This window comes from Lepidochelys kempii, chromosome 8 (assembly GCF_965140285.1).
Source record: "Lepidochelys kempii isolate rLepKem1 chromosome 8, rLepKem1.hap1, whole genome shotgun sequence".
Classification (NCBI taxonomy): Eukaryota; Metazoa; Chordata; order Testudines; family Cheloniidae; genus Lepidochelys; species Lepidochelys kempii.
This window is the reverse complement of record NC_136387.1, coordinates 11,619,486-11,636,425: the sequence shown is the minus strand read 5'-3', so window position 1 is coordinate 11,636,425 and position 16,940 is coordinate 11,619,486.

Below are 16,940 nucleotides of genomic sequence, written 5' to 3'. Positions count from 1 at the left end.
TGCAGGACAATGATAAAATTTGAGGGAAATTCTTGAGCTCCCCCAAATTAGGGGATCTCCTGATCTTGTATGACTTCCGGTGGGGTTGTTGTCGAGACAGCTGTCAGTTCCCATCAAGTTAAGCACCTCCCTGCTCTGATCCTGCTTCCTGGGGAGAAATTGGGCTTCTTATTGTTGAGGGGATTGCCACAAGCCAAGCAGTGCCTTATCAATGTGCGTAAGGCCAGCTTTGCTAATATCTGTCTATCTGAGGTAGTTCTAAGGAGCCTTTTGCCTTGTGTAACAGAGTGTGCTGGCCTTTTTCAGCTGGTGAGGGAAGGCATGAGACCAGAACCTCTCTGTTCTGGAAGTTCATGATAAAAGCAGCCACTGAGGAGGAAGATGTCTTGACAAGGAAGTTTGGGAAGCAAACCCCGAACTGTTGCCTTTCTTCAGAGCCTAAAATCAGAACTTCAAAGTACAAGGTGGACTAAAGATCCCCTTTCTTCTCAATGCTGAAGAGGAAATGCTTGTCATCTGGGAAGTGTAGGCCACCACAGCTTCCTCTTCTTATAACAGGAAGACATTGGGAGGAAAAGAGTTTCTCCAGGGGAAATGGAGAACTGGGATTCCTCAGAGACTTGTCACAGATCTCTGGGGAGAATGAATGATCGCAGAGACCCTTGGGAATTAGCACCCTGAGAATGGGAGAATCTTTTTATTCCTCTTTTATTGGACTTCGACAGTGATCATCTGGGGGAAGTCTGTGACCTCAGAGAGCCTGAGGACAAGTACTGTGGGAAGGGCAACCCATTCTTTATTGAGCTTTGCCAAAGGGGGGGGGGAAGGAATAAGTCACCCCTTAGGGTTTATTTTTGAAAAGACTCAATATGTGTGGTGTTGTGTGGATGGTAACCTGCCATTCTCTGCATCCTAATAAAGTGGGGTAGAGAGCTCCAGAAATATTCCTTTAGATTTGGTTGCTTTGTGCAAGCAAATACCAAACTGATTAAGAAAATGTGTTGATCGAGTTTTAATATATCTGCAGTGTGCGTCTCTGAAAGCTGCTGAGACTCAGTGAATATACACATTTTAATGCACAGATGGTGACAAACACTTTGTTATATAGGCTTTTATGGTGCCTTTTAGAGAACCAGGGAAGAAGTCTACCACCACTCCATACAGAAAGGGTTCTATCCTGTGGGAGCCAGAATCAGTCACTTGTTGATACAGTGGTTCCTCGACAATTTAACAAGATATGTTTCCTAGAATTTTTTGGTAGCCCCCATATGGAGAAGCAGGGAAAGTGGCTGTCCACCCGAGTGAAGTCGGAGTTCAGAGCACAAACAGCTAGTGTGCTTCCCATCACTAAAAACCGCAGAGAATTCTCCTGCCATCTTGAGTACCTTCTTCCCTGATTTCTGCTCCCCTGAAGCATTCCTTTCAACACCCCAGACCATCGCAAAACAGCTGATCATGTATAAATGTTGTTTTGGCACCCTAAGCGGGGAATATCACATCATAATTAACAAGGGCTATCCAGTGCCCTCAATTCCACGCATGTGGCTTCCATTAACATCTGTGCAACATGTTTAGACAGCAGTTCATGTCCCCAAGAGAGCATAGCAATATCTTTACTGGTAGCATATTACAGTCTCCGACTTGCTAATTAGAGGGACATTGTCACCGATGACAGGTCCGACATTTAATCTAATTAAATATTCTTTTCAATTATTCTTTCCAGTGCCCTAGCCCAGCATAAAGCTCCCTGGCAAACTGCAGAGAGGGCTTGACTTAGTGCCTGTTGGTGAAAATAGAGCCACTGAACAGGCCAACCACAGCTTGCCAGCAGAGGCTTGGTGAATTGCATCAGGGGGCTCACAGCAGCAATTGCCCAGTCGGCTGGATCCTCAGAATGGCGGGAGGGAGGCTTTGCCCACACTCCCGAAGCAGGCTCTGACAAGGAATGCACAGAAGCTGCTTTGGAAGCGGCTAGCAGGCTAATGGGGTTTTCAGAGAAGAGAGCACCCAACCATTAACTATTGGGTCACTGAGGGTATGTCTACACTGCAATCGAAAACCCATGGCTGGCCCATGCCAGGCCAGCTGACTTGGGTTTGCAGGGCTTGGGCTGCCGGGCTACTTCACTGGTGGGTAGACTTCCAGGCTGGGGCTGGTGCCCAGGCTGTAGGATCCTGCGGGGTGGGAAGGTCTCAGAGCTCGGGCTCCTGCCTGAGCCCGGAAGCCTACACTGCAATTAAACATCCCCGCAGCCCAAGGCTCGGGAGCCCAGTCACCTGGCACCGGTCAGCTGCTGGTGTCTAACTGCAGTGTAGACATCCCCTCAGGATACAGAGTGAGGCAGTGACCTGGAGCAGGGGAGCTGAGTCATTCTGGATGCAGAGGTGTGGCAGTGACCTTGGGGTAGGGTTTGGGTTTAGGGTTAGGAAGAGGGTTAGTGGACCCCTCACCCGACTTTGGCCAGGCTTCTCTCTCCCTCCTAGCTGGGTTCCTTGCCTGCCCAGGTCCCCTCCGATGGGCAGACTGGAGGGGGAGGGGCCCAGCCGTGTGTACAGTTTGTCCTACATAAGCAATGAAGTGTGCAACCCTCTAGTTGATCTAGGGCTTATATCAGTATAACTGAGAGCAGAATCTATCCCAGTGGCTGAGAATATTTCCCTTCTCCATAAATCTGCAAATTACTCTGTTTAGTGACATTGGTTTAAAGATACTAACGCTAATACTGCGTGCGACACTTTGCACCTGCTAGTCTGGCTTCACAGTCACACACACACATGCATATGTATTTAAGGATACAAGAGGGCAATGGATGGATCTAACTGGACAAAGCCCACCCCGTTCCCCATCTCCACCTGCAACGTGCCCCTTTCCCTAACTACCCACTTTGTAGAAACTTGGTGAGGGGATAGCATGAGGTCTGGATATGTACTCTGGACCGGGCTGGGTAGCACTAGTAGAATTGCATGTGAATAGACCACTTAGGGCTTGGTGGGGTACTTATCGCTTGGCTAAGTGTCTCGGGTTAGATGTGACTCTGCGCAGGATTTGGCCTCAAGTGCCCTGTGAAAATTTAGCCTATTTTTAATTAAGAGGCCTGTTCTGCAAAGCTTCTTCATGTGAGTGGCCCTTACTTACATGATGAGTCCCATAGACTGCAGTGGGAGTACTGAACATAGTCTACTCCCGTGAGTTGTTTCAGGATCATTCCCTAAGTGCTTAGGGCTCAGTTCTTTCTCTGCAGAGGGGGATCCGTGCTGGAAAGGAGGGGAAGGGGGTCACACCTGGAGGCATTAGGACTTTGTAAGAGACTGGGACTTGACATAAATTAAAACAAATCTTCAAGAAGATCAGTCCAGAGTTTCTTTTGCTTTTGGCATGGCCCTTTAGAAGCTGCTGCAGAACTGGAGGAGAAATGTGGTTCTCTTAGGTGCTGAACTTCTAAAGGGCATTGGTGACATCATGTAAATTACAGCATTTATTATTATTATTACATATTTATTTTACAGTAGTGCCTCGAGGCCCCAGTTGAAATCCGGGCTCCTTGTGCTAGGCACTCCACACACACACACACACACGCACACACACACACACACACACACTGAGAGTCCTGGCTCTGAGAACTTACAGCTAAGACAGGCAAAGGGGTGGAAGGGAAAATGGAGAGGAAATGACATAACTAAGGTCACAAAGCAGGTCAGGGCTGGGAATAGAACCCAAGTCTCCTGATTCTGAATACGGAACACTGTTCACCAGAAACTAGACAAAAAGCAGGAATATGTGGGCCTTTGGCATGGTATGGACTCAGAGCTAGTAGCGCTTCACCATTTTCTTGTATCCCAATGGTCAGAAAATATATTCTTGAAGTCACACAGGCTTCATACATTTGGTTTATTTTGCTGGTAGACTAAGATGCTATTTGGGTTAAGGCTAACCACCCTTTTAGATTTAATATGCAGTTAGCTGGAAGAAAGGTACCATGCATGGAATGCATATCAGGTGCTAGTCAATATGGGAGTAATGTTTATAAAAATGGTCCAAAACAGGAGCTTATTTGCTGCCATGGGAGCAAAATATTGGGAACAGCTAATCCTTGTTTAATGCTTAAGTATGTCCAGATCACTGTACTAAGGAGTAAATTAGTCATTGGAAGTCACATGATTCAATTCCTGCGTATTGTGTCAGAAATTTCAGAGAGGAGTCAGACTTAAAGAAACACTAGGAAATGCAGAAGCACTGTACATTTTTTTTTCTGAATATTGCACTTTAAATTCCTCCAAGTTTGCTGTCTGCTGGAGGCAGTGGCCATTTTGTATTTGGCTGCAGATGCAACCTGTGGCAAAGGAGACATGTAACGTGCTCTCTCACAGAGACTTTACTTTTATTCTTTTGTGTTTTGTTGATTTCCTGTATAAAAGCCATCGGACTGAAAGTACAGGCTGTGTGTGTCTGAGAAACTGAACTGTATGCAACTCCATCCTGTATGCTGCATGTTTAGGGAATTGCATTAGATCAGTAGAGGAAGATGCAAACAGTGTGATGTGTGTGTCATGTGTGATGGTCGGGTGTGTCAAGACAGTGTCAAGTCCACCTTTTCAGCTTTAACTTGGAACGGCTTCGTTTTTACAGTCCTGAATGGTTGTTTTTGGTATTTGTCTATAGTTGGTTGGAGGTCTGAGCTTTGGATCTTAACTCTCTGACTCTGGAAACAAGAAACATTTGAGTGAAAACGTCTGCGTCCCCTCAGTAAATGTTAAACAATGGATGAATTTTGCAATACATAGTTTTATTGTTTTTGCAGCCACTGCTTTCTCCTGATTTTTATTTTTTTCCATTATGAGTTTACATTCTAGACATTGTTCTCTTCCCTTGGGTCAGTTTAAGACAACTCTCCTTACAGCCCTAAATTATTCAGCAGCCAGGATTTTCTGTTACACTCCGAATAAGTAGCTCCCAAATCAGAGCATGGCAAGGTATCTATTTCTTCTCTTTGAAACTGTTCCACATGAATGATTAAATAAGACTGGTAATAACATGGCAGAGCAGTGTGTTGACACTCTACAATTGATCTGAGAACCATCTGAGGATATACATATCAGGGTTACAAGTAAATTCTGCCAACAGCTGATGAACTGGAAAAAATACATGTTTTCAGTTGTGCCTAACTTCCTGTTGACTAACTTCTTTGCATTCTCTAATTTTGTCTTGCATTTGCACCCAGTTGTATAGTCTGTAGCTCACAAGATGTACCTAGAAATAAATATTTTGTTTTGGAAATTGCCATAAAGTTTTATTTCATATTCCATACTGAAACAAGTTGGATGGTATTGAAAAGTTAATCTAGGATGCTAAACCTTCTCTCTATATTTCAAGTTCCCTATAAAATACATTCCCATTATTTACTCCATACATTTATTCCCAAATAGCAAAATCAAAACTTGAAACACAACTCTGAAGAGACTCTTGTAGGCTTCCTTATAATCCATACTTGCCATTTCCTGCTATTGATCAGCTCCAGGAAGCAGTTAAAATTATTCAAGCCAGGAGCACATATTTGCTGGATGAATTAGGGCCTAGAAAACATTTGTTGACGAATGTTCTCAGCTGGAGAGTTAGCTGGTTGTTTGCACACGCAGTTTTCACAACTATGCATGCACTCACAGTACTTTCAAGTGAATTGACCTGAAAATCTGACTCCTTACTTGAACCTTCTATATTATTCCCAGGTCCAGTTCTGCCACCCTGTCCCGCATGGTGTAGTACCTTACTTTGGAAGTAATCCCATTGATTCCAAGAAGAGAAAGGCACTATTCAATGTGAGGAAGAGAGGCAGAATTGGTCCCAGTGCATATGTTTTATATACACACTCTCACCAGTTGGTTCTGCTGGCTCTTTTAGATCTACGGTCTCGCATTACAAAAATACGATTTTTTTGTGTGCAAATGCAGTCCCTCCTTTATAGCCTTTGAGAGTTTTTTTTAAGCATACTCTGTTTGAGAGATAATAGATAACTGTTTACACATGACTAGTAACCATGGCAATGAAACACCCACAGAAGAAAGTATTAAAGCAATTAGGTACAATTACTATAATTTAGAGTGGTTAAGTACGGAGATAAATCACTTCACTTCATCTCATGTGATGTTAGGCAGCTGAAAGGAGCAAAAGCATTCATGATAAATTTTTAGATCAAGTGTGCTCAACATATGAGTGTGTACACACACTGGATGAAATTCATTGCTATGCAGGCAGCCAGTGTAAGGGCCATTTAAGCCAAGCTTGTGTGCTAGCCCTCTGTACAGGCGTGAATTCCACAGTTTGTGAACAACACTGGTAGAGCTTTAAAAGGATACAGATGGGATTTTCCGTTGTTTATAAAACATTATTTTCCTGCCCCCCTTTGGTTATTTGTAACAAACCTTTGGAAGTTTGTTAACTAAATTCTCTTTCCCCTTGCCTTCATCGGTGCTCCACATACCTGCTGTTCTGTTGTTGCAGATTAGTTATTAATGACTGCTGAGTTTCATGCACTCATTTTTTTCCCTTAGAAAAAAAAGCATATTTAAGCCTTTTTAAAAAAATAAAGCATTCTAACCAATGACACAGACAGTGAATATGGATGAAAGAGAAGTAGGCTGTAATTTGAAGCCAGCAACTGTAAAATGTGGTCATACCCTGAATAATGACTTTGGTAAAAAAATGGCATTATGGAGGTTCCATACTCATTGTGCCTCCCTCATTTCCATATCAAATTGGCTCAGTATGCAAGTAAAACACAACAGCCAGCCCTGCAAATGCACTCTGGGCTTTGAGAGTCTGAACGGGCTATTTCCATCTTTCATATCTCTGACACCTCCACAGGGGTACACATCACCACCATCTGTCCTTAAGCATGAAGCAGTCTTGTTTCTGCCTGCTATGGATCAGCTCCCTGAAACCAACAGTATCTGGAAGCACAAGCAGTCTCTTCTAGGCCTCCACAGACCTTGCTGTCTCCATACAGGTAACAATAGGCATGCACCAATCCCCAAGTTTTCAAACCATTCCCTGCAGTGTCCAGCCCCTTCTCCACGGAACTCTCACTGAATTACCAGGTCTGCTTTTCCCAAAGGAACAGTGCCCACCAGCCTGTAAGATTCAACTCAGATCCAGCACTTTGCTTAACACCACAGCACTTAGATCTATAGTAAAAACTAGAGTAAGTTTATTATTGAAGATTAGAGACTCAGGTGATAGTGAGTAAGATGATTGGAAATAAATGGTTACATATAAAACAAAATCAGAACACACTTTCTAGAGACTAACTTCATTAAGAAGTTACTCTCTTGTCTAAAGAAGTTTATCTCACCCAAAGCTATCTTCAGCACTTTCAACCCAGCCTGGTTGAGATCCCTTTTTCATGAAGCAAAAGTGCGGGCCTTTTATTCCCTCAGCGAAGGGTGCTGGAGCATCCCCTTTGTATCCCAAATATAGTGGAACAAACCTTTGATGTATATCTCCACATAGATCGATGAAGACACATAACTCGTCCGACAGAAAACCTGTTTGTCTCTGCTGGTGACCAGCTACCATACCCAGACTTTAAGAACATGTTTTCAGTATATACCTAACTCCTTACATAATATCTGTACATACGTTTCATTGAGTAATATTGAGGACCAGAGCAATGTTCCCTCTAATTTTTGACAGGCCATGTGCTCAAAAAATTTCTTCTGTGCAAATTTTTGTGCTTCTCTGCAAATTGTTGTGCGTGCGGTGTTTCGCCGTGTGCGCGGGGTTTAGGATCTGTGCGCACACGCGCACAGCTTAGAGGGAACAGTGGACCAGAGTGACACCAGCTTTCATTTGAGACCTCCCATGATTTTCTTTGGTGAACCATAATGTACAAACCAGAATCCGGAGATTCCTGTAACTCCCCTGCACCCCCATTGCCTCTTGGCCTTAAGACATTCTTGGTTCACAATATCATCACCAGTAATAATAATTCTGCAGACCTTTATATGCCCTTGGTTAAACCTGAGCAGCACATTTGCTTTCAGTGGGTTTGCACAAGTGTTATTGAGGGCATAATCTGAATGCAATTAGGTTGCAGAGGAGAAACGGAGTGGTTTTTTAAAAATCATCTAATAAATGCACAAAATTGGACTGTAAATGTGTAGGAGATGGGCAGATCCCACTAACCAGGGGGTAGGGAAACAGAAAATATTTATAGCTACAGAAAAAGGCTGCACAAATAAATATATTGCAAATAGGCTATAGTATCCTTTGCTGAGCATCTGTCACCATATCCAGGAACACTTCTGTTCTCAGTAGCCTCTAGGTTTATTGGGGTTGGGAGAGTGCCAATTTCAATAAAGTTTAGTTTTACAAAAGTTTTATGTACACTCACTAAGATTGGTGAGGATTTCTAAGAGGGAGGTGTTCAGAATTTAAAAGGGCAGAGGGAAAACAGATTAGTTCCTTTTTTTACTTTGTCCCACAGCATGAGATCAGATGAACACTTGGAATTAACATTAAAAAGTTAGTGACGAATAAAAGGAAATACTTCTTTCTGCAGTGTACGGATATAGTTAGTCTGAAATTGGTTCCTGCATTGTTAAAAGGACTGGATAATTTCATGATAACTAGGAATATTTGTATCAAAACAAGCTAAGATAAAACTCATGCTGGAAGGGCCAACACTGACACCTGAAAGTATTCAAAAGGAATCCGCCCTTCTCCAGTTCCCCACAAATACACTGTAGGTAAGTGCATTACATTATTAGTTTTGCTTACTCTTTTTCAAGCATTAGTAGTTGGACACTATTACAGACAGGATGCTCCAACTCCAAGTAACTCTTTGTTTCTATATTTGTTCTTTCTTTCTGCTTAAAAAATGACTGTTCTCACATAATTGTATTTTCCTGCAAGAGATTTGGCAAGCTTTGAACAATTTAGAATGCTGATCTGCCTTAGCCTGTACCCAGGCAAGGACAACCTTGCAGGTAAATTGGCAAAGTCAGTCCTAAACAGCTTCATGTTTATAATCCACTAGGGTCATCTGATTTTGCCAAAGAGACACTGCAATCATTGGCTAGTTCTTCAAAGGTCTGTAGCAATTCCTGATGTGCAGTCACTGTAGCAGGTCAACAAAAAGAAAATCACCAAAGAAGTATAGAACAGATGTCAAAATTGACTTCTGAAATATTTAATTTCAAGATACAATTCCAAACAGAGTAAAATAACACAGTCCACAGAGCCCTGAGACATACAGTTGCCCACAAAACAATTTCCCTTTTACGTAAGTGGTGGGAAATGTAAACTATCTGGAACACTGGGTGCTGTAGGAAAAATAAGATACTACATCTCCCTTTGTCAGGACCTTCACATTCTCTACTGTCTAGTCTAAAGAGCCTTATGAGACAAGGTCACAGTTACTGATTTGGCTCATCTTATGGGTAAGAGAAAATGATCCTTGTGCACCAATACAGATGCCCAATCAGACAATTTTCTGAGGAAGCTCTTAAAATAGGCAGACTTAATCCAAGCAACAGTTTTTCTATGACTATTCTCAATTATACTGTCAATTGTGTTTAATTTCTCAGCCACGTTGTTTCTTTACTCCTTGTTTCTTTTCGGAACTCTTGACACTATGGAAGCAGATTGCTATTGATCTGATGCATTAGCATTGCTCCTAAGACCTCTTTTATTAATTACTTCATATACCACCGAGACTACAGTCCAACTGGCACAAAGGAGCAACCTCATTCTGACCCATTTGCTTCTTTATTTGCTTAATTAATTCATTTTAAAATCATTTTTTGCAGATCATGAAGAACCATCCAACTTTTTTCCATTGTTTGTGTACGAGGGCCGAGTATGTTAAAGCTTCTCAAGAATAGCTTCTCAAGAATACAGATTAGCATGCTTAATATCTTCTAACACTGATCAAACAAACCATAAAGAGCTATTTATGACAGACTTAGGATTGTTCATTATGTCTACTGACTTTTGTTTTTACTACACATTTAGATACCTAGGGTGAAATACTGGCACCATGGAAGACAATGGAAGTTTTGTCATTGACTTCAAAAGGATCAGAGTTTCATTCCAGAATTCTGTCTTGAATTTTTTCAGCAGACCAAATGATATTACTCTGGGAGTGGCACACAGGAATGTGGGTAAGTCATTGTCTTTGATTCCTGCCCCTAACAGCATGACATGGGCCAGGGTTTCCTAGCCCATCATCTGACCGGGGTCAGGAGCCATTGACTCCAACGGCTATAGGGACTGACGAATTGCTGAGAATTGGGCTCATGGTATGAGCATACTTGGTGTGCTCTACACTTTACTAGATGAAGTTTGAATAACCGCGATACAGACTGGAAAAATACTATGGACTGGCGGAGACCTCTAGAGGCAAAACCTGTTACCGCATGAAAGATCCAGCTTCAGGTCCTAATTTCAATCTGAATTCCACAGTCAGGTGGGAGCTCAGACTACCACAGAGAATGTGCCTTCAGCCCCAGTAAGTAGTGGACCACCTCTCCTGACCCAGATTTCAATGGGAACTGCCTCCAGTATTCCACAATGAAGGCTGCCATCAGTCAAGGCAGTAATATGGGGCATAATTGAGGAATCTTCCTTCTGCCTTCCCTCCACAGCTCATGAAAAAGGACTCTGTGAAAACTCTTAGATACAGGTGAATGCATTCTCCTATGTTGGTGCTTATGTGCCACTTAAGCATTAAACACAGGTGTCCCAGAGATAGGAATCAGGCCCCTACTGAGCAGATGGGAAAAGAGATGCCTTAATCTGTTTTCTCAAATGCCATTACTTTCAGGTATAATTTATGCCCCTGTCTGCACAAACCCATAAGGAACTGATGCAAGATAAGACAAGTAGATCTTTCACATTCTTTATGTTCCATTTTCTGCTGCTAGGAGACAATTTCCAGGGTGAGGCAGCAATAATTTGCACGTAGTGCTCCCTTCCCTAATGCAATCAATGTAGGTTTCAGGGGTCAAATTCTAAGGGCTGCGTTTATGAGATTCACCATTGCTGGCTGTTTTAGTGAGAAAACAGAAGAAAAGATTTGTAAGGGTTTGCACCAGTCTTCTGCTAACCTGCCCTTAGTGGTACTAACTGCAGTGTCCCTTCAGTCTCGTAAGAGGAGGAACAGCAGATGTTTTAGGAATATGTTTGTGTTTACTACAACAATGCAAATCTGTATCCATTAAATATTCTACATTATTTGTAACATTACTCAGGGGTAAATAATTTGTAGCCATTCTTCAATACAGACATATGTTGAGAGAGGTCCCACTTCAATGGAAGGAGAACCAGAATGACAACTGGGACCCAAATGGTAACAATAAATATCTACTCACAGAAGGGTAACAGTTCTCTTTAAATTGCATGTAGGTGTAGGTGGACAATTCATACTGTATCATTTATGTGAGGACTCTTAACCTCCACTTCTCTTTTGCAAGAAGTTTCATGTATTTTCAATTGTATTTGTTGTTCAGAATTATTTGCCAAATATTTTGAATCATCAGTTCTTGATCTGTGGCTTGTTCATGACCACTTCACTATCCAGAACTCAATACCCAAAATTTCAGCTGGGCTGGATAGGTGTAATTGGCTATCTAGATCACATGGTATTGTTTCTTTTCCTGGACTGGATAAGAATCAGTTTAACAGTGTATATGCGAGTGTTCGTTAATTCAAACTTTACTTATGACTATTGTTGCTATACCATGAACATTCCTGTTAGTGAAACTGTTTGCTATAATGTTGGTGGAAATGAGGTGGGAACAGAGCCATAGCAAAATCCATTTTTAATTCAACCATTAGATCTTTTAAACTATGGGATTTACTTGAGATCATGCAACATGTGCCTTATTATTGAGATAATCGTGCATATATTCTAGATTCCTGAGATACCCTGTAGACAGAGTGCCAGATCCAGAGCTGGTATAAATCAGCTTAGCTTCATCAACTGAGGATCTGACCCATATTTGTCTGGGTCTTTTAAGTGTGTGACTTTATTGAGTTCTGCAGGCCAAATTTCATGCTGACTTCCACCATATGCAACTCCATTCAGTTCAATAGGGCTGCACAGAGTGTAAGGCAGTGCAGAATGGAAACTAACTTGATAAAGTAATTATGTTTCTTTTGCTATTGACCCTTATAAAAACATTACTTATGACAACGGATGAATTGCTAATAGTTCTGGCTATCATCTTGCCCAGATCTCTAGGGCTTAATACTGTATGTTCAGTTTGAGTTCTCAGGGATGCCTGTTCTGAACTGTTTAGTTACTCACGTTAAGGCTTGTGTCTTAGGGTGGAGTTATTTGATTTATTAAAAATGTGTTATAAAATAGTAAGACAGATCTTCCATAAATTATGTATCTCTTGAGCAGATCAAACATTCAATTATTTGTGGTATTTTGAAGGCATCATGCATCAAAGAAATGTTACAGTAATCTGATAATACAAATGGTTTTAGTTATGTTTGTATGCTGTGCTTTTCATAGTCGTTGGATTACTCTATAGGAAATCTGCCAGTCCTATGCTGTCTCTTTAGCTTTCTCACTTGTGTTGTTCTGTTCATTAGGAGAATAGATCAGTTGCCTTGATGTTGAGGAGGAGAATCCTTGACCATGATGCAATCAACTGACTGGCCAGTTTCTGGGTAATTTTGTAGCTGTAGCCTTTCTTTTCTGCTGGAACTCCAGCAAACGTTACACCTACCAGACTTCTGAAGAGAGTTGAAGAGCCAAACAGTATACCATGGTGGTGTAAATATAGAAAAATGGGAAGCATACCTTAATATCCATCCTTGGTAACTCACTCAGCTTATTCTCTATTCTTTGCACACCTTGTACAAATTGGTATTTACTTGACTTGTCATTTGGAATTCAAGAATGCGACCAGTAGCTACAGCTGGAATTGTATGACTTGTAGTTGGTTGGGAGTATGTGCAGCTTAACTGGTTACAAGTTATGTGGTTCAGTTTCTGACCACAGAGCAGTTTTTATTCCATGTTTTCATGTCCACACCAAGTACTCTCCCTCACTGAGTTGTTAGGACAACATTCTGGACAGCTCTCTCACATTCCCTCTGGAGCAACTGTCTGTGGAAAGGACTGTGGGTATGTTTTCAGACCCTTTTCTCTTCTTTTCATGCACAACTTCCTGTTCCTCCACAGAAATCAGTATTGTATTGCTCTTGTGCTCTGTCATAACCTACATGGAGTCCATAATCATTTTCTCCTCACTTTTCTTCCTATTCAATCATAGATTATAAAAGATTCTGACATTTTTGTGCATAGAAGGTTCATCTTCGAAGTTGCTAAGCAATGTTCCATCAGTTAGAGGAACAGGAAAAAGACGCTGTGGCTGGAGCTTCAGTAGAATGTGGGAATGAGAACAAGCATCGTTAGTTGTATTTAAGTCTAGACACGATAAATTGACCGCTGAGTGCTCTCCCATCGACTCTGGTACTCCACCAGAGGGAGAGGCACAGGCTATTGGGGGATTGTCAGCTATTGACTCACTGCAGTGAAGACACCGCGGTGAGTAGATCTAAGTACGTCGACTTCAGCTATGGTATTCATGTAGCCGAAGTTGCGTAACTCAGATCGATTCCCCCCCCACCAGTGTAGACCAGGCCTGAGTCTTAATCCTGACTCCTACTGTAACTCAGAGGGGAAGTCATTTAATCTCCTTTTGACTCATGTTCCCCATCTGTAAAATGAGTAGGAATATTTACCTGTCCCAAAAGTAGTGGGTGAAGGTTAATCAATTAATGAGTATACCAAGTTGTAAAGCTATATAAGTGCTATGTATTATTATTATATGTCTGAAGTTAAATTTCTTATACTAATTTCTCACTTGTTCTGTGAAGGAAAATGATTCACAACAACCTCTAATTTTAAATATATAGGGCCACCAGCTGATGTAATTCAACACTGCAGCATCAAAAGTGTAGCTCCATTGATTTCAGTGGAACTATGCTAGTTTGCACCCGCTGAGGATCTGGCTTGTATGCAATATGCTTTTGTGGCAATCATAGACCTGATCCAAAGCCAAAGTTAATAGGAGCCTTTCCATGGACTTAAATTGACTTTGGATCAGGCTCTAAAGGAATAAGCATTTCATCCTATTTAAATTAGTTATTTCTTTTTAGTCTCTTGCATGCAGAGTTAAAATGCTGCTTTCACTATTATGCACCTCATTCACTATACATCAGCAGCAAGTGGTCCTGTGAAACTCCAGTAATGTAGTGTCCCCCTACCCATTTGTTTAATATTGCATTGTGGAGCTATTTTTCTTGCATCTCTGACACTGTGTTCTAATGTTTTGCTCAATGACTAGAGTTGACTGGTAGAAGCACATATTTTCAGCATGTATCACTGAAAGTAAGATACGTTTCAGTATGTTTCTTGAGGTTTTGTCTCTAAGGAGTAAGGAGAGGGAGGGAACCCTTTCAGTCAGCAGTGGGTGGATAATGAGATTGTAACTGACCTTTTCAAGCTCATCAGTCTCCTTCCATGAATAAGAGAACTTCCATAGAATTGGTCACTATGGGCATGATTTTCAGAGTATCTAATTTAGTGATTTAGTAGCACAAGTTGCAGTGACTCTCAATGGGACTTTGCTTTTGAAAATCCCACTTTACATGATTAAGGGTAAAATTTCATTTGAGTATGGGGAAATCTGCATAGATAACACCCTGACCCTAGTAAGATATAGGGTATGTCAACACTTTGGGCTGGGGGCATGATCCCCAGCTCGAGGAGACATACTCGCACGAGCTCTGATTGAGCTAGCGCACTAGAAATAGAATGTATCCAGGACAGCACAAATGGCATGAGGGCTAGCTGCCCCAAGTATGTGCCTGGCCCTCCTAGCTGCTCCTGCTGCCCTGGCTACATTCTATTTTTAGTATACTAGCTCAATCAGACCTAGCCTGGGTATGTCTCCTCCAACTGGGAATCACGCCCCACTCCAAGTGTAGACATACCAGTAATGCACATCCCCACTATTCCTGCAAAGATGAGTCTATGTTCCTCAGCAAGGCAGTACAGATTCTTCAGATAGTGCTAAAATTAAATTCATTCCAGAGTCCATGGTGGTAGAGGGTGCCAGTGGTGCAAAGTCTGCCATGGTGGAGTATCCAGCCAGACAAAGATGCTGCAACCTCTCATCTACCAGGATCCCATAGAAGTGGCTAGAAAAGTGGGTGGTGCTAGCCAGTAAGGGGGTATGACCTAGGTAATCATGAGATACTCTGATCCAGGGGCCTGCCTGGCACAGATGGGAATAATTTACACCAGGGTGAGTTACTCTGGCCCTGTGTCTCTGTTCTCGTGTTTATAGCACAAGCTCAACCTGTATTTGCATTTCGTCTTCCTGCCAAACACTATGCAAATAGTTTTAGTGTATAACCCCCCTTAATCATGGAAGTCTTTTCCTGGTCTGCATTGTGCTTCTTTATAGGCTAAAATCTAATGATTACTGTCTTATCAGCCAATAAATCTTAACATATTCAAATTAGGTGCTGTTCACTGCTACGCTTTTCTGAAAGCAAACTGTCTAAATACCAACCCTTGCAGTCTCCATTATTATAACTTCCTACTTCATCTTTTCTCTTTCAGTAGTTCCCTGTACAACAATGGACCAATTTTCTTTGCATAAGACATTCCAGCTTGTGCAGTATTAAATATTGTACTATTTGATAGGTAACATATAATGATATCATGACAAATCTTGAAGGCCTAACATAGGTAAAAATCCAATTGACTTCAGCAGGAGTTTTGCTTGAGAAAGAATTTGAAGATTCAGCCCACAGAGAGAAGAAATACCTAAAGGTTTTACCTAAAAGGTATATATATCCAAGGAAGACAAGTAGGACTGAGAACATTCAGTCTTAACTTTGTTGCATTTCCTGAATTTTGAGAGTCTTAATTTCTTGTTTTTAATATTTTGGATTTGCCATTGGAAAATGTATACTGCAGTGAGAGATTAATGAGGGAAAAGCTAGATTTCAAAGGCCAAATTTTGGCAGCCTTCCTGTACAGTGCCCTGAACTGAGGTTACCCGGAGTCTTTTCTAACCAGGAGAGCAACACTACAGCTCTTTACAGATATCGCAAGATCATGCTGCTTAGCACACTTCCCAAACACTCCTGGAGGTATTGGCTGGTATCCCAGTGCTATTGGAATCAATGACAAAACTCCCATTAGCTTCTAAAGAGCCAGGATTCGGTCCCATTTCCTTTATTGGGGCACCCTTTGGGCACCAATGCTGCGTCTCACCTCCCTTCTCCCTGCCTTCCTTCTACAATCTGCTGCATACTGCCTTTTTCATTATAAAGTTATGGCTTTCCGATAGAATGTCAGGCTGTATCACAAAATAATGTGACTAGGCAGGTCTAATGGGGAGGCTGTCCAGAGATGTCAAGGACTAAATTACGGAGACAAAGGGAGATCTCTCACAGTTGTAAATGAATTTGTCATCCGCCCGCTGTACTGTTTATTCACTATGCTTATCCTTCTGCACTCAAATGAAGAGAGATTTGAATACACTCAGAAAATACTCACGAAAGCTTATGCTCTAATAAATTGGTTAGTCTCTAAGGTGCCACAAGTACCCCTTTTCTTTTTGCGAATACAGACTAACACGGCTGTTACTCTGAAACCTGTCAGAAAATACTGGGAGCTAAATAAATAGTCCCTAATCTTTTTTCAGGCTCCAAACCATGCAGATGTTTGCTATTTCGGGGCTTCTTTGGATTAGTTTTCAAGAGGTTGAAGGGGACCAGTTTAAAGCAGATTATTAGTTTGTTTAAGCATAACATCTCCAGCAGTTACTGGTCCACAACCTGATAAGTTTTACATGGTTTCCCATTTGTTCCATGTATACTCTGAGATCTGGATTTTGCATAAGAAGGGTG